This window comes from Amblyomma mixtum, chromosome 6 (assembly GCF_055824585.1).
Source record: "Amblyomma mixtum isolate Tamu chromosome 6, ASM5582458v1, whole genome shotgun sequence".
Classification (NCBI taxonomy): domain Eukaryota; kingdom Metazoa; phylum Arthropoda; class Arachnida; order Ixodida; family Ixodidae; genus Amblyomma; species Amblyomma mixtum.
In genome coordinates this window covers 63296626-63322281 of record NC_143017.1, presented here as the reverse complement: position 1 = coordinate 63322281, position 25656 = coordinate 63296626, and the positions used below count along the sequence as shown (strand labels likewise).

At 44.1% G+C, this 25656-nt stretch overlaps 1 long non-coding RNA gene across 1 annotated transcript; it reads right to left on the bottom strand.

Annotated features, from left to right (window-relative positions):
- Positions 1-8878: 8878 nt before the first annotated feature.
- On the bottom strand, positions 8879-17508 carry LOC149339237 (uncharacterized). The gene is made up of 3 exons (XR_016283782.1): positions 17070-17508; positions 15911-15984; positions 8879-9026 (listed from the first exon to the last, which is right to left on the bottom strand). It is a non-coding gene; the product is annotated as an uncharacterized LOC149339237 (long non-coding RNA).
- Between the last annotated feature and the right edge of the window lie 8148 nt (positions 17509-25656).

The following is a 25656-nucleotide window of genomic DNA, read 5'->3' as shown; positions in this document are numbered from 1 at the left end:
TTTTTTTCGCATCGACTGTGTAAAAAAATAATCGCTCAAGTACCTTTGACACCCCGACTGCGCAGCAGCTCCAGAAAACCAAATTGTTTATGAGTCGATCGAAAAATTTTCTATATTCCTAAAGACTTTATTTTGCTATCAAAAGGAGATTTTCGAAAAATGAAACACAGAAATAAAACAATAGATTCGAACTGACAAATCCTAAAGAGAGAGCTTTCAAGGAGAACGGAGCACCTGCATCTTCTCCAGACCCAATGGGCCAGAAATCGCCACCAACATTGCTCGTCAACGCTTTTGCCCATTTCCTGTCGTTCCAAGCATCGCTGGGCGCTAGTGTGCAGTCATAATAAACTGCCAGCCTCAATCAGTACCATCATGTATTGCTGCGTCCAAGGCATCCAAACGTGCGTTGTCATACTGCACGCTAGCTGCTGACCCAGCTGCAACTCAGCTGTTCTTTGTGGTACCCAATGCAGAGCCGACAGCAGCACTCCGAGAAAACCACGCAAGCGATACTGTTTACTTGTGCACTTCTCCTTGGAGGCACTGCAAAAACTCAGAGTTAGTTTTCGCGTAGGTTCCTGCTGAAATGCTTTTTTCTTCCAGATTGATAAGCGCTTTTGACAGTTTTAGGTTTGAGCTCTATTAGCGGCTAGATATTTCAATTTCTAAGCAAACAACCTGAAACATATGTGAATAATTTGTGTAAACAACAAGAGAAAAGATGGTTCTTGTGTTTTGTGCTGTCCTCCATAGCGAAAGCTGTAGCCACGGAGTCAATAGCTCTTCTGGTTCTAAAATTCTTGGCACTAAAATAAAAGACAGTCGCCACATGTCCAGAGCAATAGAGACTCAAATAGATCAATGTCGCGCTTCCTGTTTGTGCTTCACAGAGGTGTCTTGCGGCATAAATTTTAGGGGGAAATATCCGGCCCACTTTTATGTATTTCAAAACTCGTCGTAGTGTTGTTTTAACGATTACCCGCGGACTTCTATAAGTACCGCAGCAAACTCGTTAAATTGTTGTGATATTTCAGGTGGACTCTTAAAAATTCTGGGCACGTCAAGTAATTTACCGAAAGCGACAGGCGAAGGCGTATGGTGTCTCTGATTTCGACCGCTGCATTGCAAATAGTTGCACAACGGCCAAGCCAAGACCACCTTTACAGCTCTGGAATAATGGTACGTGATACCGCTCTTTGACACGCCTCTCGGACTCTGTGTGCACAAATTCGCCCTTTGATACTATTACATATTAATAATTAATAATTATTAATGGTTGAAGGAAATACAGGCCCGTATCTTGAATGCATACTGACAAAGCGCGGTGTTGGGGCCAGTATGTTCATATGCTAGTGCCTTGCCGGCGGCGCTGTCTTCACTTCTGTGAAGGATGCGTAAGCAGTCATCGAATGACACTGTTGTGAGAGGCCGCCAAGCGCATCGAAACGCCTTTTCTATGTTTTGTGTGCTCTTGTATAGCGGTCATAAGCATTATAAGCTTAGGCATGTTAGCAGCCTCGCATGGGCTCTGAACCTTTCATTACCGGGAAGGATAAAAGTAATGCAGGCGTGAAAGTTTCAGAGGTCTGAATAAGGCAGACAAGGTTTACGCTTGCTCACGCTGAGTTTCGCCCTTCCGTAGGATGTAGCACGCGTAGTGAATTTTCCATTTCAAGCCGATGATCTCATTATCATACCTTCCCCTCTTCTATAAGTTGTTCTGAGATGGAGTTTAAGCGTGTGTATGGGCGAGTGTAAGCCGCCTATGCTTGGTACGACATAAATTTAGCTTATGAGCAACAAAATCATGCGCATCGAAAGAAACTACGAAATCACCGAAAGATCGTAATTATGCGAAAGTCGAGACAGTCGCTTTGTTCGCTTTCTTGTACGTGTGGAAACCTCTATAGCTTAACCTCGCGACAGCTTCCACATAGCAACTAGAGTAGCAGCTGCCGACTTCGGCATTAACTGTATTATATCAGCGGTTTGGCGAATGATCGGAAGTAAATTCTGAGTGCTCCATCCCCTCGCCCCGCTCCACACAAACACACATAAAGTTGGAGGCGACATTTAAGTTCCGCTTTAAGAGTGTGACGGGATAGCGTGATGGGTTAATTGCGATATATGCAGGTCATTCACTAATTTGCATTCACAGACCACAAGCAGTCCTCATACACCCTCTGGCGCAGTGGTTCATCGGTTAAGCGATGAGCCGCTGCCCTGCGCTGGGCGTTGCACCCAGAAGTAGGTGTTGTGCGGCCCCGTTTACTCTTCCCGAGTGACCAATCAGGAATATAACTGATACCACCCACGCTAGGCAGTTTACTCTCAAATCAATGGTCAGGTTGTTGTGACGCCGCAAGGTCTTAGGCGGCCCAGTGACCATGACTTAGGTGGCCCAGCTGCCTCCTAGGTTGCTATCTGGGGACAACCTGCACCCAGCATCTAAGCTTACATCGTGTGGCCTTCCGAATTAATTTAAATGTGGTATCACCAACAAGTTTTGAGTTTCAGCCCTTCTAACAAATACCATGGAATTTCTAATATCCTCATCAATTACTTCTCTGCATACTGCAGTTAAACACGCTGCATGCTGCAGTTATCTATTCAAGTGCTGTATGACAAAAGCGTAGTAGCCACGTACTAGCGCACATAATTTAGGGTGCTTTATTTTCAACGGAAACATACAAAGAAATTAGTGCTTTTGATGCAAGCAAACGGCATAGTGACAGACTCACTCTTTGATGGACACATTAACCGCGGCGTGAGGGAAGGAAGGAAGGAGAGAGTGAAATAAGAGAGAAAGAGCGGTGCTAGTGATGGGCTCTGGAACAATTTCCTCAACATGCGAAATTTTAACGGGCAATGACATTATACAGTCTTTGTCAAAAATATACAGCCCAAGGTGTCGGCATCTAAGCTCTGCAGCGGGATCCTATAGAACCGCAGGAAGTCCATTGGTTCTCAGGAGTCGACGACGGGAGGTCCTCTCTCTTTTTTGAGATTTGAAACGCTGGCGATGCGCAATGAGCCATACAGCAAGGCCCAGAAGTAAAACCTTTGGGCTGCATATTTTTAACAAAGACTGTACATCGCACGGGCGCGGTTTCCGTTCACCTCCACTGAAACACGGCCGGCGCGAACAGGCTGGAGTTCGAGTACCCTGGCTCAGTAGCCGAGCGTTCTGAGTTCTCAGCAACCGAGAAGGTTTACTTTTGGGCCCTCGTGCAGTTCAGGGCGCTCTTAAGAGGGAGACAATAACAAGAGCTAAGTATAGGCAGAAAGTGAGGGTTTCTCGAGCGACAAAGTAACAGCCTATGATGTAGGGGCTCATCTTCTACAAACAGAGCAGCGCGTGCCTGGCCTACACAGCCAACAATCACTGCGGCCTACGTCCAAGATTTTTCACCTTATCAATGCAGGCGGACCAGGCCGATCCAGGGGACAGCATAAACACCTTCTTTGAGGAGTATGTCCAGAACTTTTGCAGTGAATGTATGTTATCGTTACTTTCCAACTTCAGCTAGCTCAGGCAGGGCTTTCAACCATGTCGATGAGAATGTAGAGAAAGTGAAGTAGGTTCGGTTCGGTTCGGTTTATGGGGTTTAACGTCCCAAAGAGACTAAGGCTATGAGAGACGCCGTAGTGGAGGGCCCCGGAAATTTCGACCACCTGGGGTTCTTTAACGTGCACTGACATCGCACAGTACACGGGCCTCTAGAATTTTTCCTCAAAAGAAAGTGAAGTAGGCGTACAATAAAATGTGCACTGAAAGGTGAAAAAAATAACAAAAAAAAGCCCCTGGGCGAAGAAAGCAGTGTTTAAAGTGCAGAATGCGTTTCTTTCACTGTCACGACTAAAACGGTAGAAGTGTAAGTACGCTGTGGTCTCATTGATCAATTCCTTGTGATAGTGGCGCAAGGCGGTAAAATAACCGTCATCTGATTCTGATTCCTAGCTTCGCCTTTATTGAGAATGTGTTTCTAGGAAATTCACTCCTTGAAACGACAATTTAAGCTTCTGATTTAGATTATACAAAAATGTTTGAAGCACTCCTGTCTCTGCATTTTGTTTCAGGGATGAATTTGCAAATAGAATACTTGTAACAGTTCCTAACAGTATCAGTACTTATCTGTAGGCCAACCCAAGATCCAAATTCTTTTTAGGGCTGCGGCAAACTGAACACTGAGCACGGAATAATCGGTGCTAGTATCCACTAGGCTGGTTACGTCGAGGACGTTAGGCGACATGCGCAGCGCTTGCTGGATCTGCTCGGCACTACTTTGTACAAGTAGCCTCAGTGCAAAATGTTCCAGGAGAAAATAACGAAAGCAGTTGATACGTTGTCTTTTTATCTTTACTAGATGAACGGAATATAAATACTTGCTTTTTTTTTGCTAGGTCTTCCCTGAAACTCGGTCCTGAAATTCTGGTTCTGAAACATGAAAAACAAACGCCCTATGCTTCTCTGTCGACTCATCCGCGAAGGTTGCGCTCAGAGCTGCCTTCTTTGAAGCATTTTAAGACGCCACAGAACGTGTGTTTGCCAACTCCCCTGTGTACAACAAAAGTTTTCACCACCACCTTCCCTCTCAAGTTGTGGCGTATGTTCTCTTTGGTGCTTTAAGGTTTCAGCGCCGCCTCGTGCCTGACTCCACCTTGCACACGTGCGTGGCCCTTTTCAGCAGTGCGATGTGAAAAAACTTCAGGCGCTTGAGAGTTTGGTCTAATTTTTATTTTACGAAATGTACTCGTGCCTGCATTTATGTTTATACGTTCAAAGGAAAACGTGGTCGCGAAGTGCTGAAAGCTTGTATAAAGGGCCCTTTAGCCATCCAGTGTAGAGTGCCTGAAAGAAGAGCTGAGCGGGACGGAAAAAATTATGTCATCTACATTCTTAGCTAGCCGTCTGAAACGATGGGTGTAATTCTTCTACTGTATTTGTTGCCGTCTTCTTCATTCGCTGCGTGTACACGATGCGGTAAGTGAAAACAGAAGCATTTGCAGTTTCTTTCTTTCAAACTTTTCTCCATCTATCCGCAGTGTTAAACCCGCATATGCGTGAAGAGTATTTTCCTTCCGCACCCAAAGACGCCATCGAGAAACTTAGTGCTGCGTGGGCGCGAAGATCCACACGAATTTTCAATAAGGACGAAAGGGTAAAAAGAAGAAAGCGAAAGCTATATACTTAGCCTCCTGAGTTCAAGGAAAAGATTTTTTTTTTGCGGAACTGCAGGGCGTGTATGTTTTCTTTACGATAAGACTGAAATTGAAGGCTACCGCAAAAACAAAGTAAGATATTGTTAAAGCGCCGAAATAAGCAAAAATAATACTTATTGATTCGAGTAGAGCACACGATGGTGAACATAAAGTAAAGGCTTACGCGATTTTATGCTGGATCATTTGTCTGCCTTGCAAGCAGTACATTGAATCGAGCTGCATATTTTTCCTCGAAATGTGTAAACATGTCAGAGTGCAGTTGGAGAAAGAAAAACGTACAAAAATCAAAATGCCATGCTTCCTGCTCACAACAAATTTGTAAGTTTCTGAATTTCTACTAGACAGAACGCTGAACTTCCAGTCAACCTATTTGGCATGTTCATCTTTTCAGAAAAGAGCTATTCCTTCAAGGAAAGTGAAAAAATGTGTAGCGCCATGTGTTATTAGGTGAATGCAAACATGCGCTTCACATTCCAAGAAGGGCAGACCGTTTTGGGCGCAGTATGAAAGTCGTAATTCTGGTTACCTTTCAAAAATAATCACTAGGCGACTACGGTATATGTACTCAAAGAAGTAAAAAAAAAAATACCATTCGAACCTACTAGAATGCGAAGTTTGTAAGCAGCATGAAATGACTTTGTAGACATTTTTTGTGTTTTTTTCTTGTTTACTAATTCTTTTAAAATACTCTCCCGCGGACTACTCTTAGATAGAAGAAATGACAAAGACAGCAAAGGGAAAATTATATGAGCACTTGATGGGTTATATAAAATATGAACTGTAGCAATGGTCGCTTGATTTTACAATATTACTCCTGGCGTTCCTCAGCAGTTGGTGATATTAAATGGTTGTTGTCGTGCGGAAGTTATGATCAAATTTGACGCAATAAATTTGTTGACGAAGTCCAGCAATACTTAATTCAACTGTACAACCTCTTCGCGGGCCCGGTAGCTTGAAATTGAGTTTTTTTTTGTACTTGCAGCGCTGAGCACACTATATCGACATCGTGAGTTCGTTTCACTGCCTGCCGATTCGAAGTGAATAAATTCTGCCCTGTAAATGAGCCTTGTTATTATTTTATGTTTTTAATGTCACTAAAATTCTAAATTTTCCAGCACATTGCGCCTCAAAACAACTTTATCACGACTGTCTTCCCTACCACCTGCTTATAATTTTCAATATATGCCATGGAGTTAGAAACCAATCAAGTACCCTGAAGACAGGCGAGCATTTCCACCAGAGAGCGCACCTTTATTGTTTGGTGGAAGGGAGAGGGTCACCGTAAGGCGTGTGTGACAATACGGCTGTACTCCCACATCTACACCAATATGCCGCACCCCTGCTTCAAACTCTCAATTTGTGATATCGTGCGAGGGAGCACCCCATCAGAAACAACCAGGTATTCGCTCGCTGGGATTGGTTTCCAAGGCGGGAGTAGCTTTGTGATGGCCTCGTGTAGTGATTTGTCTTTCATGAACGGCATTTAAGGACAGTGACGTCACCTGATTCTAGAGGCGTTCTTTACGCGCAGCATCAAAATCTGTGGCTTATGCCAGGTTAGATGGAACGCCGTGGCAATAGAGCTGGGTAATTTTTATCATACACAGCTGACTTATAGGGCTCACAGAGGAGAAATTCTCCCATACAAGAAAGTGTTTGAGTAGCGCAGTCTTTGCCTGTACATCATAAAAAGCATCGGGAAGAAACAGCCTCAGGAGTGCTCAAAACATCAAAAGTTAATTTAGTTGCCAAAATTAGTTTTCCCGAGACGCTCTACTTTAGAAATTAAAATATGATTTCTGTATTACTACTGCTGCGCTATTGGTGACCTATGAATGTCCACAAAGACTAAGCCTTATTAATTTGCACAAAATTCCTAACCAGCACATCTGCGCCTACTTAGACCGTGGCGAAGACGGTCCCATGGCTGTCTCATTTCTTCTGCGAAATCATTACTGCGTGCGTACCAACTCTGAGCGAGAATGTTTCTTTGACTTGTCTTGTTCCGTCTCCAAATTGACCCGAACTTACCCGAGTGAACTAGGCATAGTGCGGAGAAGCTTCGCCCAAGGTGCAGCAAACAGGATGTAGGTAGCAGTTAAATTAATGATTAGTCAGCAGAGGTTGCTCAGGAAAAGCCACATGGGTCGCATAACCCCTGCCGGTGGCTGCCATTGCAGGGGCGCGTCACTTGACCAGTGCGCTGGTAGTAGTATAAGGACTCGCCGCAGTCTCTGAATGCTAAGTAGAGAATGCACAATTCGGCATATACGGACATCAACCTACTAAAGCTATCACGTCAGACCTTTAAGGTACATCTTAAGTGGACCCTTCATTAGAAGAATGAACACATGCTTTCGCACATACGCTTGGTTTTACTACGTTAAAACCCTACCAGTTTTTTTTTCTGTTCACTAGCATAGAACCGAGCGCATCACTATGTTGTAAATACAAGTTTTTCTTCTAAAAAATTCACACCAATTGTGTAACGGAGCCCGCAAGTGAGGGAGCAAAAGCAGATTGTGGCTAAGGTAGAAGGCAAACACGGCTGACTGAGCTACCGCTCTCAACACAAAAAGGGAGAGGTTTTTCCGCTTTTTCACTCACTCTGAACGCCAGTAACTAGCTCGCTGGCTTATAGTAAGTTTCTGCAGACATCGAAGTAAAAAAAAAAAGGAGTTGTTACTAACCAAGAGCCAAGTGGAATGTTTTTCATTCTTCTGATCTCCGACTAGCGCATTAGCGGTGCAGGCCTTCGCGCCGCATCCTGGCAATACGAAGACAAGGCGGCATCGAAAACGGTGGTCACGGGGACACATTAATGCCGAGTCCATTAGGTTTTTCTCTTGCTTCCTCGTCTCGACGCCCGGGCAAAGATCGATGAAAGGTCTGGATGTATGAGGAGCCGTTGCGGTCTTTGCACGCTGTTTTCGGTTGTGGAAACACTGCAGTGTGGTGTTTCTTTTGTGGCGAGCCAAGGCGAGACTACCCCGACCACATTTTCTTCTCGGAAAAGACAGTCCCTGTGAGGAAGGAGCGTTGACAAGCTGAGGCGGCACTACCGAATCCCCGAGCGTTCTGGAACGCACGAGATGCAAAGAGCAGTGGCGCAGAGGTGCTGCTAGATTAGTGCGCATACACAAGCACAGTAAGCCCGAGCAAGAAAATAAGAACCGAGGTCTAGACAGTCTATGTCTGGAGGCAAGAGGCGCCATGATGAAACGGCAGTCGGCGCAGGGCGCGGCTGGCTGTATGGCAGCGGACCAGGAGGTACTCTATTAACGGAAGAGGGGCTGTGGACGCAGCGAAGACGATGCCTGAGTAATCGGCGGCACACAAGGATTAGTTTCAATCGACGCTATCAAGGGAAGGATGGCTGTGAACGTTCGTTCGAAATGGTGCCCTATTGGAAAAAAAGGCAATGATGTAAATATTGGAAACCAACACTGGAAACCTTGGTGGATTATGGTAATGGAAAATATGTTGGAATGACTGGGCATGTTGGAATGACTGGGCACGTTGGAATGACTGGGCACGTTGGAATGACTGGGCAGGTTGGAATGACTGGGCATGTTGGAATGATTGGGAGATGTTGGGGCAGGGGCCATGGGGCAATGTTATGTCTGATGCAATGAGACAGCAAATTTCAAAATAGATGAAGCTCCTACAGCCAGTTTTATTTTGTGTTCATGCTCCTCTTGCTCTTCTTTAGCCACTTGTCAATGCAGCTGGGCCCCATGAAACAGCCTTGTTGATGTACCACCGGTGCATGAGGGCTTGGGAAAACTGGGCGATGCACTCTGCAGAAAAGATTGAAATGAAAGAATTAGGATCCACAAGTTTTTATTCTTGCCAGTATTAGAGTGCTAAAAAAGTGAACTCCGTATTGTGGCCACAGGAATAAAGTGAGCCTAAATCAAGAACCACTGAAGCTATTCGCACTCAAAAAGAAAAATAATTTGAGGTTCTTATTCAATATATCATATGCTCGTCATTAAGTACCGTCATCAGCAGCATAACTAGCACCACTGCAAGACAAAGGCCTCTCCTATATCCCTAAACATAAGCCTGACGTGTGCCATAATGAGCAAAATAAAAAAGCCATCGTTTTTTGTCCTCTGAAGGCTTTTAGTGGGGTATTAATAAGAGGGACAATACAAAGGTAACATCAGAAGGGTGACTGCAGTAGCACAGCTGAGATGTCGCAGACGATACACTAAGAAAAGAGGCATACAATCCATTGATACATCAGTTGCAAAAAATAAAAACAGCAGCGAACAAAAGGTAAAACAAACCAGTGTCAATGCTCCAAGCGATATCACTTATTTCCATAATTTTGAGGGACCACATGCAATGGAAATGTGGTGAGGTAGCCAATTTATTCTTCAATGGGAACAGGAAAAATTTCTTGATTTAGTTGTGATGGCATCCTGGTCTGAAGCGGGGCAGCAACATTTAACATTAAGTTGTGGAAAAGTATTGTAGAGTATATGGAACACACCTAAACGAGCGATTTCCCCTTTTATGCAGTGATGTCTGGTGGTCAAATGAGATGACTGATTACACATATGCTGTACCAAGTGTCGCTGTTGGATTAAAGGGAGTTGGTGGCGTAGCATCAAACAGTTTGGTGCAAAATTGAAAGAGCTAGGGAATACTTCGGTTTGGAATCAATAAAATTTTTATGCATAAACTGCGCAGCACGGCAAGAGCACACAGATCATGACATCTCCTGATAAACCCGAGTGCCCTTGTGGTGCCAGCAGCATGTATCGTGACATGCTCCAAGTATGTGGGGCTGCATCTGGTTAAGGTTTCTCCATACCATTAACCCTAGAGGTGGGAAAGGAGGTCAATACGTTGTGACAAAACAATGCAGACAAGACAAGGACAACGAAGGAATAAATATGATGGCATGAGTGCTGACTATCGCCAATGTGTATTGGAAACCATGTCAAAATATATGCACTGTGGCCTAAAAAAAACAACGAACAAAGGGCACCTTGTGTCAACCACATTGCATGAGTGTAAAACAAAACAAAAACTGACAAAGAAGCATTTAAGAGCATGAACTCTTCCTTAGGAAGCGATAAAGAAGGTGTGCTAACACAGTGATTGCGGTTTTTTTTTAATTTCAGCGGCCTCGATTATCTCACGCACAAACTTTTCTGTGTCTGTCAGGCAAAATGCAGAACATGAATTCCGGTTCACAGCGTTTAGGATCTGGCAAACAATTGCAATTGCGACAGTGAATCATCAAAGTTCTCCCGCAAGTTTTGTTCACATCGTCGTGGTGGTCTTTTAAACCTTTCAGTGACACACTTGCCTGTTTTCCCAATGTAAACATAGCCGCATTTCAAGGCATCCGAACACACTATGTCTTCTGTGCAGTGCACGAAGAGACTCTGATGGATAATCTCGGTTGACTACAGGTACTGAAACTTCATAGGGTTAGAAAAACAATATCAACGCCAACTCGACTGCCTATTTAACCGGTGCGATCAATTGTGGATGTAGGGAACAGGTACGTACAAACCTCCTTTTGGGAGTTAGTCTCGACGGGGGCACAAAAGGAATGTTTCAACTTCTGCTTAAAGCAATCGGCTAAAGACACTGACAAAGGTTCTGAATATCCAGTAAAGGACAAACGGCATATGAGCTGGGCAAAACTGGATGCCATGGCAATCAAACAGGATTTCAATAAGGAATTTTTGAAGCAAAGGTTAGTGACACCTCTTGACCAGCTTAGACTGAACCGAAGAAAATGGTAAAAGTAGCTTGTTTTCCCTTGGCTCGTAAGCCCAAGTGTAGCCACCCAAGATTGAGATCCAATAAATGTGATGACATATCCTCTATAATTTCATTGGTGATTCAAAGTGGACTGGGGCTTTGACTGAACTCCTCTCTCACCTTCGACAATGCTTCGTCAGGATTGGAGATCCTGCAATAAGCCACGTAACAGCGGCGCTAATAGTTTTTTTTTGCAAAAACAAGCTATTCTGAAATGTAATAAAGGTGGACTGAAGGTATGAGCTTAAAAGTGCGACAAAATTATTCACCAAAACGCCTGAGACGTTTGGAATGCCACTGCTCCATTTCGGTTAATGAATTCTTCAACACATTATTGATCCTGATTGAGGGATGGCGTAATATAAATCCTTGATGTCAACATAGCACCCCATGAAACTGGTGCGAGAGTTATTGTGTAGAAACTGCGTTACTTTCTCTGCAGATCTTACACGAGAGGAGTCATCAATGCTCAGCAACTTAATTTTATGTCGCAAAGAGAAGGCGATTTGTTTCTGACAGGTTCCATTCTCTTAAACTACAACCCTCAAGGAGCAGTCACCTTTATGGGTCTTTGCAGTAAAGAAGATAGCTGGACAATTTTTCTTACTGAAGTTGATGGCATTAGCCTGATGGTTAAACTCTAGATTGTTAATGTTTCTTGGCACTGGACTTTGCTTTTAACAAATCAGATAGTAAGTGGCACTCAAATTCAGAATACGCTACATCTGTGGCCTTGGACTGAAAGGCGCCTTTCGATACGACCACAAAACCACCGTTTATCAGCAGTTGAAAGCAAGAGGGCCCACCCTCTTAAATACGACACAGTTCGGACTGTGGGCAAGTTCCTGAAGAGGATTCAAACCGTGACACTGCATCAAAACATCCCGAAACACACCTGTCACACTCAGGTCTGGGCGTGGAAAAGGCAACTCGTCAAACCATGGCAAGCATCTCCACAATAGTTCTCTTCGGAGGAACGGAAAATTTTGGTCCATAAGCACTTCAAGGACCAGACGAGGCAGCGACTCAAAGCTGAAGGTGTGCACCTTGTTGTCAAACTCTTGTGCCTGAAAACAAGCCAGGGAGTGGCTGGTTGACGGTGTCACGCACCGTTGACCAGGTGAAAGCCATCTGGAATGCCACTTTGCAGCCACTTTGCGCTCACTAGCCCGGAGCAGAGAAGCCAAGGCACGAGTGTCTGAAAACAAGGTGCACAATGTCGACACTGAGTTGCTGCCTCGTCTGCTGCATGAAGCATATACGGGCCAAAATTTGCCATTGTTCCTTCGAAGAGGACTATTCTGGAGCTGTTTGCCATACTTTGACGTCTTGCCTTCCTGTGCCTGGACCCGAGCGTGACAGGTGTGTTTCAGGGGGCGTTGGTTGATGGGGTGTCGTGGTTTGAACCATGCCAGGAACTTGCCCGCAGGCTGAACTGTAACGGGTTTAAGACGGTGGGCCCTATCGCATTCAACTGCTGATAAAGAAGGTGGTTTTGTGGTCATGTCTAAAGGCGTCTTTCTGTCCAAGGCAACGAAGGCAGTTAATTCTGAGTTCAAGTGTCACACAGCAGCTGATTTGTTAATAGCAATGTCCAGAGCCAAGAAACTATGTAATAATCTAAAGTTGAACCATCTGGCTAATGTATCAACTTCAGCAAGAAACTAGCAGAGGTGCCAATGAGAGGTCAAAAGACCACCGTTACGATGTGAACAAAGCTAGCAGGGGGAATCTGATGTTTCACTGTCGCGACTGCGATCGTTTGCCACATCCAGATTGCTGTGAGGCGTAATTTCTTGTGCTGCATTGTGCTAGACAGACACAGAAAAGTTTGTGCATGAGATGATCGAGGCCACTGAAATTGTAGAAAAAACGCAATCAATGTGTTAACACACCTTCTTTATCGCTCCCTAAGAAAGAGTTCATGCTCTTAAATGCTTCATATTCAACTTTCGTTTTGTTTTTGACAGATCCAAAGTGAATGTTACAAGGCGCCCTTTCTTCATTCTTTTTTTAGGCCACAATGTATATATTTTGATGTGCTTTCCAATAAACCTTCTTGAAAGTCAGCACTCGCAGCGTCGCATTCCTTCATCTTTCTCTTCTCTGCGCTGTTTTGACACGATGAATTAAAAACAAGCGCATTCATCCATCTTGCAAAAGTCAATACAGTCAGAGTAGCTGAGATAGTTGGGGCATCCTTCTGAATAATGCAGTCATAAAGACAAGGTTGGGACATAAAGACAAAGACTGTTATTGAATGGCTAATATTAATGTACTTTAGTAATGTGCTTGGTTTGGTTCATGGGGGTTTAACATCCCAAAGTGACTCAGGATGAGGGACGCCTTATGATTTTGCATATTGATATGCTGGGCTTCATAAGACAAGAAGTACAATAGTTTTTTAAGGCCAGCCGTAGAACAGGAAGCAATGAATCTACACTAATATCAAAGAATGAAGGCTCAAGTATGAGAGTGTAGCTAAAAGGTTATAATGACATACATGAAAAGCTTTGGAGAAATTCAAGTCGATGACACTTGCCTAAAATAAAGAATCTAAATTTGAGTGAAAATCTGTTGTGAATTCAAAAAGTTGGATTGCACATGAGTAAAGAGAATGGGAGCCGTGATGACTAGTATAGAAATATTAGTTTGAATTATGGTGGCAAGTAATATGCGGACTCATTTCGAGCTCTAACAGTTCATGCAAAATGCACATCAATAAAATAGGAAAACAGTTTGGGGATCAGAACGGTTTCCAGCCTTAATTATTGACAGGTCAGCTTCAGGTTGTCAGGGATAGAACCAAGAGGTTTGGATTGGCTAACAATTATTGGTAAAATCTGTCTTCAGATATCCTCAGTAGTTTAAAGTATGTCAGAAGACTTCTCACACAGCCCTCAGGTAGTCGAAAGCTTGTGCTTATCAATGACTTTCGAGACATGATGAGAAGCAATGGTTAATGCAGTGAAATGGGTAACAAATAACTGATTTTTCTCAAGAAAGTGCCCATGGAATATGCTGTCACACAAATTCCCAAGGATCCTTCAATTAAGCCCAAAATGACAGTTTATGGGTAGCCACTTTGTTATAACCATCACATACAAAAAAAGAGACACCGGAAGCCCTCCTTATTCACTGAAAACAAGGGAGAATTATGAGACATCATTCCGGCACACAAAATCACACGGATGAAGAGAGTAGACTCCATGGACACCATATTTCAACTGAGGTTTATTCCACAACACAGGCTTTTTATGTGCAAAGGGGTACTAGTGATCCCTGGGGCTCAAAAGTATTTCCGCCACCAGATAACAATTATTCAGGACGGCAATAACCAAAACACAAAAAAACATAGGGGTAAAGGTATCTTGCCACTCACATTCAACCCATCGGCACGCCTATGCATCACCTACCTGGCTGACCCAACAAACATATTTGCCTCCAGATAATCTATTTCTTTTTCTGGAGCGCTGCAGAAGGGCTGCTGACGTAATTCTCTTTTTCAGCAGAGATACAAAAGGCTTAAAAAATTTCCCAGCCCTTTCAAGTGCTAAACTTGCACAAGGCATGTGTTTCTTTCAAAAACGCCTTGCATGCTCGCTTGTGCGAGCAAAGGCGAATGTGCTCAGCTAAATGACCTCTGCCACTTAATGAATCAGCTGTCCTGCAATGTTCAAGCAAGTGTTCATTGATGCAAGCCTCGTCTGTCTAATGTAATGTTTGCCACAGGCAAGGAGGATGCTGTACACCATGTCAACCTCATGTTTAACGAGGGGTTTGGTGTGCTTAGTTTTGTAGGCAGGCTTTTTCGTAACGTCATTTATCAGGTGGCACATGCATCCCAGCTTTTCCAAGCTGAAAATACGACATGTACATCGTGTTTGTCACTGGCCTTCTTGAGGCGGTGTGACACCTGATGGCAATAGGGCACAATGACAGGTCACTGTTGCGAATGTGCGTTGTCTTCCGGCTTGCACTGCCCAGCACACTTCATCTCTCGAACCTGGCTTTCTACCACTAAGGCTACAATTTCTCCTGTAAAAACTGCCTGCTCCAGTCTCCTTACTTGCGCATTGATGCTGTCACAGAGTCGTGAGAGCGTCAATGCCGAAGTAAGGCGACTGGAGCAGGCAGGCAGAAAAAGAAATAGATTATCTCAATGCAAATGTGTGTTGGGTCAGCCAGGTAGGCAATGTTTAGTCACGCCAATGCATTCAACTTCAGTGACAAGCTAACCTTACGCCTATGTTTTTGTTTTTGCAACCTTGAATAATTGTTACCTGGTCGAGGAAACATTTTTCAGCCGCAGGGGTCACTAGTACCACTTTGCATGTAAAAAGCTCATGTTGTGGAATCAACCTCAGTTGAAGTCTGGGGTCTATGGAGTCTACTCTCTTCGTTCATGTGTTTTTGTACACTGGAATGATGTCTCATAATTCTACCCAGAACCAATTAGCTCAGCTCTCCATGCTTAGCAAAAACAAGGCAGCAGTAATGAAACCAGTTCTCATGTGTGCACTTTTTCTTTTACATCTGTGACCTGCGATGAGTGGCATAAAAACACATATTTAAGTTAACACACATGCATCATAATGTTAATATTCGTGGTCAAATAGTATCACATAATGCAGCCAAAAACATGCAGACATTTCGCACTTCATGCATAGAATGCAACGGTTAAAACACGCGCAATATTGAATGTAAAACTTCAAATGGCCTGCAACCGGCCCATTCTGACAGCCAACTAATATTACTCATATAAACATGTAAACATATCAGGCCAGAGCTATCCAAACTGGTCCAAGCAGTAGCATTAAGGAAAAGAGCAATGAAAGTAAGAGAACATTTCATGGCAACCAAAAAAACAAAGCACAATGCAGTAACAACTTACAACACAGCTTTTGACTTCATCTGGTGGCCACAAAATCCATGCCATTGACTCGGACTGGAAGACAGATGTGCCTCCTGCGGATACCAATTTCCCATTATCACTATGACAGGAGTACAAAAACAAGCATGCGAACTCGGTCCAACAGTGAATATCACATGAATGTAAAAAGATCAGGAAAAATATACTTGCCCAAGTATACGCCTCAATACAAAGGAAAACTACCCTGTTTAAAATGCATCAGTTCCCCTAGCACTAGTAAAGGAATCTTGCTATGAGCAAAACAAATCTGCGTTCGAAAGCGTAGATAAACATCGTAATAACTGAGACAATTATTGCGTCACTTGTTTTCCTCAGAAACCAATTTTCAAACAGCAGAGTGATCGAAATGCAAGATCCTATACTCTGGGTAGCCAGAAACGCTATCGGTATCATAAAAAAAAATATCTTCACATACTGATCTAAAAATTAGATCCTGACGGCCGGAAATTAACTTTCGTTGGTAACTGCAACCTGAGACAGTGCTTTCTTTATAGTGGGGTTTGAATTCAGATGCGGAAAATGGGCACTGATCGTATAGGAGGGTTCCGGATTAATTTAGACCACCTAGAATTTCTTAACGTGAGCTGACATCGCACAGCACAGGGGCATTCTTTTTTTCATTTCACCTAAATCGAAATGCGGCTACTGCCATCAGGATCGACCCCACGACCTAAGGTTCAACAGTCTAGGGCCAAGCAAAAACCGCGGCGAATAAAAAGTGTTTCAATCCCCCTCAAAGTGCTAACGCTATCTTGAAAGACAATCATACATTTTACGCACAGCCAAAGTGCCGGTCCTTGAAACGTGCGCGGTGGTGTGAACAAGCATGGGCAGAAACGCGTAGAACGAGGCATATACGAGGACAAATCTGTGCTCAACAAGAAACAAAACGCGCAAACATGCGCATACCAAAATCATGTAAAGCTAGCGCACGCACGGTCGCATCCCCTTTGCCAAAACATGTACCGACAGCGGCAATTCTTGGCAGAGCAACTCACCGCGGCGACAACAAAAGCGCCTCAAAAACGCTTTTTATAGCATTGAACACGAACACTGCAGCAGTACGACAGGTCACCGTTCCAGCATTATATGCTTCGGATAATGTACGAGTACTGCTTACCTTTTCAGATGATTGCGTAGTCGTGCAGAACGCTGTTTGCCTTCGTGTCACGGGCACTACACCAACCAGTGAGAGTTCAGCACGAGTGCTACGTAGCCGGCACTCTTTACCACGTAGTCACACAGAAGAAAATATTCCAGGCCTTATTTGGAACATTTCCACCGCGACACTGCCCGCGCGTCTTTGTGCCTGGACACCCATCCTGGACTACACAAAGAAGCGCACAGACTGAAAAGTTAGAGAGACCAGAAAAATGACACTTTGCCTCGAATAGGCTACGTCGACAGCACTGCGCGATTGTGCACCCTTGTGCAAGAAGAAACACACGCAAACCACAACACAGTTCACGACGGCTCACAATCCAAGTAGCGAATTGTAGCAAGCGCCGAAGCGCGACGCACGCGACGCAGCACCCGAACCGCCATGAGGGTTATACAGAAAAACAGCTACCGGCAGCCACCTGGCGGTGACAACCAGTTTCTGTTTCGGTTTCGTTGTGAAAAAGCTTGTATCCTACTTTTTATTTTATTTTTGGTATTTTTATTGCGTATTCAGCCGTATCGGCATCCACAGAAATTGCAGCGATTGCGAGCAATTACCACTGGTAGAAACGCGCGAATTAACGACCTGTTGCTTGCACTGCGGTTGAAAAATGCATGAGTTCTCACGGCAGTATCGCTTGCTGCTTTGCTCATTCACGAAATTACATGCCGATTTCTGTTTGTATGGGGAAGTTTTTTTTTATATTGATGGGAGATCAGCAAGGCTAACAAAGTACCCAACGTAGCAGTCGTAGAGAGTAGGTTGTCGTAAAAACATGGTGACGCTGTTTGATCGGCAGCACGACGTGAGAGGCGGCAGCGTTGAAACGCGCGTCGAGAGAACAACCTCCATGGTATATGCTTTCTTGAGACTACAGTGAAGGTGTGCATTTTTTATAGTGGAGTTCTCTCATCCAACGTGAAAACCAAATCAATTCTTAGTATGAAATATGCTGTGTAATTTATATCCTCATATTGTGTTTATATATATCTGCATTTCTATTTTGAAAAACAGTGTTGTACTGGTAATTGTGTACCAAGGTGCATGTATAAGAGTGCAGCCTTGTCGAAATATTCTGTGTATATATTTGTATTCGTAACCCTTCTACAAAGAAGCTGTGTGGCCAGCTATGTGGTTAACAATTTGTTAATTGAATTAGTAATGTCTTGAAATGCACGCTCAATAAAATTTTCTGAATGAAATTGAGTGTTCGGATTCAGGCATGCAGGGCTCTGCAAACCTGCAATTTATTATTTTGTGAACAATGAAGTTAAACTTTTTCTCAAATATTTTGCTAATGATAATCTAAGCCCAAGTATATAAGTCGTTACTTTTTAAAAAAATTTTCTGAAACTGTCAAGTCAACAAATGCACGTGTAAAAAAGAGAAATTTGTCTTGCAGTTTTTATTCTAACAGCATAAAGTGCCAAGTGTACAGTCTTTGTCAAAAGTAACCAGGCTGTATGGTTTGCTTCTAGCTTGTATAGTGGAGCCCTTGTGTTATTCCTAAGGATAAAAACGTGTTGGAAGGTAATAAGACCCTCAGTCCTTACCTTTAGCTACCATTCCAGCTTTAGGGAAGCTGTGAGGGATCCACTGTACGAGCTAGAAGCAAACCATGCAGCCTGGTTACTTTTGACAAGGACTGTACGTTTGATGGATTTGACCCACTGAGATTGTTAGTACATTGATGAGTTTCATTTTGTCAACCATATAGGCACATGCATGCAGTATCTGCTGCCCAGCATCGGCCATTCAAATGCAGCCATGGTTTGTGCCATGCCAAACAAGTATCTATTGTTATCTATTGTTCCCGCGAGTTCCTTTTGACAAACCATCGCGGACATAAAAAAACAGTAATAAAAAGAAGCCATCTTTGCTCATGATAACCGAGCCAAAATAAATTCCGCAAGCACAGTCACGTAGGGTCGGCACTTCAACGCTCGGGCGGTGCACGCTTGATAAAGCTTACTTCCTGCCGTCCCCCTCCGTTTGGAATCCCAGTCGTGGCGATATTTATTTTATTCATTTATTTAAGGTTTGCCGAAGGTCCCCCTCAAGGTCAAGTATCACACAAACTGTGAGCTGGTTTCACCTCGTAAAGTGGTGTTTTCACACTGAAACTTCTTTGTAATGACTGCTGAAGACGCATCATTGTTTATACTTCCTGAGAGCTGGTTCTGCTCGCGTCGAGGTTTGCAATCGCCCATTGGTTTGAGAAACTGTTGAGCTTAAGCTCAAGCACTGAAGAGTTAGTGCTCGAGTTACTTTGTACTAAAAGCACTCGCAGTTTCGAGCAGCCGCAGGAGCCTTAAGCACTCAACTGCGCATAAGGGCATGTACTAGCCACTTATGTTATGGGAATGCTTCAACAGGGAAGCAAACACTAAGGCGCACTTAAAGCACAGCACCAAAATTTGCATTTCAGCAGAAGCTTTAACAAACCTTGCGCCAGAAACGATAGCCAATCTTAAACAAACAGAAATCAAGCCGGAGAAAAAAAGGCCAGTGCGTATAAAATTTGTAGTCTCCACAACAACCAATGTCACTAGGCATTTATACAGGTCCCAACTTGATATAGAATTGTCAAATTTCCGATGAACGGTGCATTCCAGCCAATCGCGTGGACCAACTATCGTGAAAGGGTGGTAAATCGCCCTGTTTCGGTGTGGATTAGACGAATTCACCTCAAAAATTTCTTCTCCATCGAAATTGGCTTGGCCGCGGCGGTAGAATCTCGTTGGAGACGAAATTCTGGAGGCCTGTGTACTGTGCTACGTCAGCGAACGTGAATGAACGCCAGGCGGTCGATATTTCCGGAGCCCTTCACTATGGCGTCTCTCATCGCCTGAGTCGCATTTGGACGTTGAACCCCGATAAACCATAAACCATAACCGCCACTTCGTGACGCGTCCTAGAATTGTGCACTTGAAGATTCATTTCAGAGTGGCGTCCAACTGTAGTGCAGTCGAAATGAGAAAGTAGTAATGGGAATTGATTGAGCATCTACTAGGATGGAAAGGAAAATCATGGCCCTTTACGGAAACAGGTTGGATTCTAACTGAGCACAAGTCGCACTCGCGCTGTGCGTAGCACATCAAATTCTTCATTAATTAATACTCCTATCAAGCTTAAATTTGTGTAGGAAACTTATAAAAGAAGGCAGAAGAACAGAGGTGCCGTAATAGAGGACTACGTATAAATTTCCGCCACCGGGGGCTCACTACCATGAGAGAACATCGCAGAGCAACGGCTGCGCAAAGTCAGCGGAGCCGTATACAGCGCGAGGCCAGTGCAGAATACAGAATTCCGGGCAGTGCCGTGACACCAAGCTTTTCGAGATGTTTTCTTCAGAGGCATGCCAAAGACTTGTTTGCGACCGCGCGCCTTCACACGATGCCGTCGAAGTTACCGTGTGGAATGAGGCACGAGGCTCACGTTTGGACACGGACATGGACTTCTAGGCAAAGTCCGGCGAAAGAAACAAAAACAAGTAGCGCGTTTAAAATGCACCAAAGTAAAGCTCTGAGCGGGACAGCAAGTAGCTCTGGAGAAATCAGGAACCTTCTTTTTCTGATGCTTTAGACCACTCAACCTTCGTGACTTCTTTTCGCGCCGCATGTTACAACAGTAACCTGCCGCGTGTTCTCGAGCCATTTTCATTGCTTAATCGGTCTTTCTCCTGTTCCAAATGCTTGGAGCCAGAAATGCTGCCACTGCAGCTTTGCAATTGAGCCGCTTGAGTCAAGGGATAAAAAGGCTGAACTATATCCCCAATTGGACCTTTATGCTACAGCACACGAAGGCTAAAATGCGGCCAAGGCGGCAAGCGTGTGGCTAAAATCAATGAATACGGCAAGCGCTTTTGCGCGGCGGGCATAGAAACCAAGGCAGGGGGCTGAGCATGTGGGTAAATGAAACGGCACTTAAAAGCTTTAGAAGCGGCGAAGTAAGCCGAGCAAGAAGTTTCGCAATGAAAGGCTCCTTTTGGTGATGGGTCCTCAAGCCAACAATACCATGCGTGGTGCTAGTTTCAAAAACAGAACTGTGCAAATACAAGCGTATACACAGCAACTGAAGGCGCTTCCCTACACCGCCGAGAGGCTACCACCATATATAGGCCATGGTAGAACGCGCTACGCCTTTCCTACAGTGCAGTGCATGCTTACATTTACCTTTGACTATGAGTAAACAAAGTTTTCTAGCTGGATGAGCTGACGCACGCAGTAAATTAATCAACCTGATGAAATTATTGCTTTACATACTGGAGCCATACCGCAGTGCGTGAAAGAAACCTGATTTAGTTCGATTTGGGCTTCTGCGTCGAACTATGATTGGTGGCCGTCTGGTTAGAGGCAGTTAAGAGCAGCTCGATAGTTTCCCTGCTTTGCGGGATGGTCGCCGCTGACGCCAAAGAATTGCGCCATGCGAAGCTTTACCAAAATGCACAGCACTCTCACTGACTATGAAACACCGAAATTTAATAAGGTATTCTGCATACAAAATAAAATGAACTGGTACTTGAAAACAAGGGACGTGTCACTGACTATTGTATACAATTCACGCTAATCATTCGCTTCGCCCTTGTTTTTTAAACAAAACAAATTTTTCCTACCCTGCTTGTCTATCGTTGTAGTATATTCCCGTCTATTGTGCGAAGAGTCTTTTGTTTTCACTTTGCCAAACTTTCCTTCCGTCAGTTGCTCTATACTCAAGGGGCTCACATATACACTGAAACTTAAATGTTAAATGAAATAAGATGCTTTGAATGAACCATGAATGAGCTTCTCGGGCATTTTTTGTGCAGAAACTTCCGAGCAGACGTTTTATTTCTAGTTGGCAAAAGTATACGGGTCTATTGTGTAAAGGAACAACCTTAACTGAAGTACAGAACAAATACGTATTAATTACGTCGTGTTCCATAAATAAAGAAGTCATTTTTCGTTCTCTAGCAGAAGAAGCAGCTTATTCCTAACCTTTTGGCTTGCAACATTCTCATTGGGCCTGCTACACTAAGCCTACACGGGTTTTTTTACCGTCGAGAATTCTTTCGCCCCATAGCTCGGAGCCCAACACCAATACGAGCCCTTCGCGTAGTCTTAGAAATGGAGGCACAACTTAAGCCATGGTAAAGGGTGAATAACTGACGCAGCGATCAATCACCTCCCGCATCTTCCACAACATACACTGCCTATCACGTAGAAGTTGCCACCGAAACCTCCTCACCTGCACGTTAATCCGTGCGCGGACTCCGTTGCGGGCTCTGCCACGTTGGAGTTGCTTTATAGGCTAACTACAGGAGCCCTCGTAGGGTGCCTATAGAGTAACTCTTTGTCGCGAATGCCACCAGCGTCTTCCCTCGAGCAGAGCTTTCCCTCTAGAGACACAGCCTGGGAATTTACTATGAGCTGTATGTGTGCCCGCGGGGATAGCACTCCCACAAAAAACTCCCGCTGTAAAAGGCACTTAGTAACTCTTTTGGTAGCCCCTATGTCTGTAACGATGAAGAGTTGCAGCTCAACACAGAAAAGACGAACGAATTAGACAAGCTCTTACATCACCACTAGTAAAATAGCTGTCAGTGTGTGTTATTTTTTTGTGTTGCACTGCCATTATTTGTCAGCAAATACCAACTAGCTCGCACCCTTATTCTATATGCCTGAAATCAATAACCTTCATGTTTGGGTATGCATTTCTGATTGCGTTAAGTAGTATAAGCAAAGATGGCACAAACTTTTTCTCGCCCTCATGACATACCGAGCTGTTCGCTTCATTTTTTCAGAAACTTCACACTCATCTAGCGTCACAGCACTAAACCAACTCGCCAAGTTAGAATCTCTATCACATCGACGCCACCTCGCTCGGCTAACCATAGTTCATAAACTCTATTTAGCCCTCCACGTAGACCTACTTTTGCCATCGCTTCCAATCTTCGAAGGTTGTGATCACAGCAACCAAGTTAAACGCATAACGTACCAGTTGTCACTTTCCGCAAGATCATTCCTTCCTCGCGCAATAATAGACCTGAATAACCTGCCATCAGACATGGCTATATACTGAAGTTAACCACTAGTCTCATCAAAATTGCTCCAGCAAAATGATGTGTGCTAGCAGATTTTTTATGTTTTTATGACTTTATGGGGGCTTAAGGTTCCAAATTCACTCAGGCTATGAAGGACGCTGCAGTCAAGCGCTCCGGAAATTTCGACCACCTGGGTTTCTTTAGATGCACTGACAACGCACAGTACACAGGCCTCTAGAATTTCGCCTCCTTCGAAATTCGGCCACCGCATCCATGGTCGAACCCGCGTCTTTCGGGTTACCAGCCGAGCGCTATAACCACTGAGCCACCGCAGCAGCTCCTAGCAGTTTTTGTGCTGCATTTTATATTATGTGCGTTGTGCTTTTTCTATTTTATTCAATGTATGAAGAATGATGTGAATTGGTGCTCATACCCCACGCTCATATTGTTTTCAGTCTTTACGCTTTTGTATATGTGATCATTACATACATTTCATATTTCTACTGCATTAGGTTTTAGTCTTACTTTGAGTGTTTCGCTGTCTTCCTCCAGCATGTGTTTGAGTCGCCTCCTCCCCCAACCCCATGTAATACCGTCGCATGAAGAAATCAATAAACATTAGTGTCTGATACTATCTCTGGCTAAGGTCCTTTCTAACTTAGCGAATCCTGGATTTGAGAAAAAGTTGTTGCAAACGTTGTGTCTATTACTGGAAGAAAGCTTTCACTTCGATGAGAGATATTCTCTTCAGTTTTATCACTCACCGTCTAGTGGTTCGCGCTATCTTCAGCTATAACATATGGCTGGTATCTGCGTAGGAAGAGATGATCTTGCAGCGAAATAATTCCTAAAAGGTAAACAGTGTCAACGTGAGTAAGAAACCCAGCCTCTAAAGCACATCTTCGTTTGCCCTGGACTCGTGGCCCGTGCTATTATAGCACGCTACTCCTTCCTCCTGCTCGCTTCTCTGTGAGGTCCTTCTGTCCCGACGGGGCAGACCACCAGAAGCTTAGTCCCACCTCTCGCGGTTGTCGCCGGTATGTGCTGCGGCACCACATTCCATGGCCCTCTGGAAGCTCCTACCTTCCTTACCGCGTTCGCGATAATTAAAAAGGCGTTGGTGATGAACTTCTCCCGGGAATGAGCTTAGCACTGCACGTGCTAAAGAGAGTTTTTGGCCGTAAGAACCCAGTAAGTTCCGAAGGGGTGCGTGATACGCTTCTGAGCGCACGAAAGAGTACTTGACGTTGTTGACAGTTTTTGTTTAGACCCGGTAAAGCATGAAAATTAATAATTAATAAGAGCTACTATAACATTGGTGGTTTTTTGCGTAACGAGTTTCTCTGCAGTGTAAGCAGGCTTGGCTATTATATCGCAAACCGAGGCGCCAGCGTACTCTGTGTGCGCGATGTAATTTTGCTGCAACTGCACTGACGAAGTGAAATTATAGAGAATATAGTGCGTCTAGCTGGGTATACTAGGTTACTCCGACAGGCGCGCCAATAATGTGCTTAGAGGATAAGATCAAGTACACTGCAGCGGCGGTCATAATTTACTTTTGAACGAAATAATATAGGCTAAACTCTTGGGAAGATAACGGTGCCAGAGAGTAAAAAGAGGGTTCAAGACAGAACGCAAGCGCTTGTGTCCTGTCTTGTCTTTGGTTTTCGCGCTATGGAACTTCATGTGAATTACTAACCAGCCCGAACTATCGAACTATCAGCCTTTTATTGTGCAAGGTTTTTCTCTCGGGGAGCATGCATTTTCGCATTAAACTACTGCAACAACCAGCGCCTTGCTATCTTTGGCAATGGCTCTTGTGGCTTGATATCTTAATTTTTTCTCAGTAATCTAGAAGAAATGTTTGTTTCTAAGCTTGCTCTTATACGACTTGACTCATGGAAATAAAAAAAAAAACAATGAAGACGTTAAAATAATAGCGAATAGTTATCGCGCTAAATATTCTCAACATTTGATAACATCATTATCATCAGCTTGACTCCATTCACGGCGGGCAAGTGCCTCTCCCATGTCTCTCCAATTAACCCTGTCCTTTGACAGCTGCGGCCACCGTATCCCCGCAAACTTCTTAATCTCATTCGTCCATTTAAAGCTTGCCGTCTCTTGGATTCCACTCCGTTACCCTTTCATCTTGCCTTCGAATTACATGCCCTGCCCAAGCCTATTTCTTCCTTTTGATTTTGACTATGATGCCAACAAAGCACATTTATTTCCTCACCCACTCTGTTCCTTCCGGTCTGTTAACCTTACACCTTCATTTTTTCTCTCCATAGCTTACTGCGTTCTACTCAACAAAAGCCGCCCCATTGGGTAACACCTATAAGTTAACTCCCTTCCTTGGGACCCCTTCCACGATACGATACTTAACTTACCCACCGCGCATCCTACGCCATGCTTAAACGTGTAATTTCGTTCTACGCAGCGCTGTCCTGACGACACCCAAACAGTCACTTTTCACTGAGCATCATTCCCATAAGGAACTCTTTCCTGGCCTCCTCACAC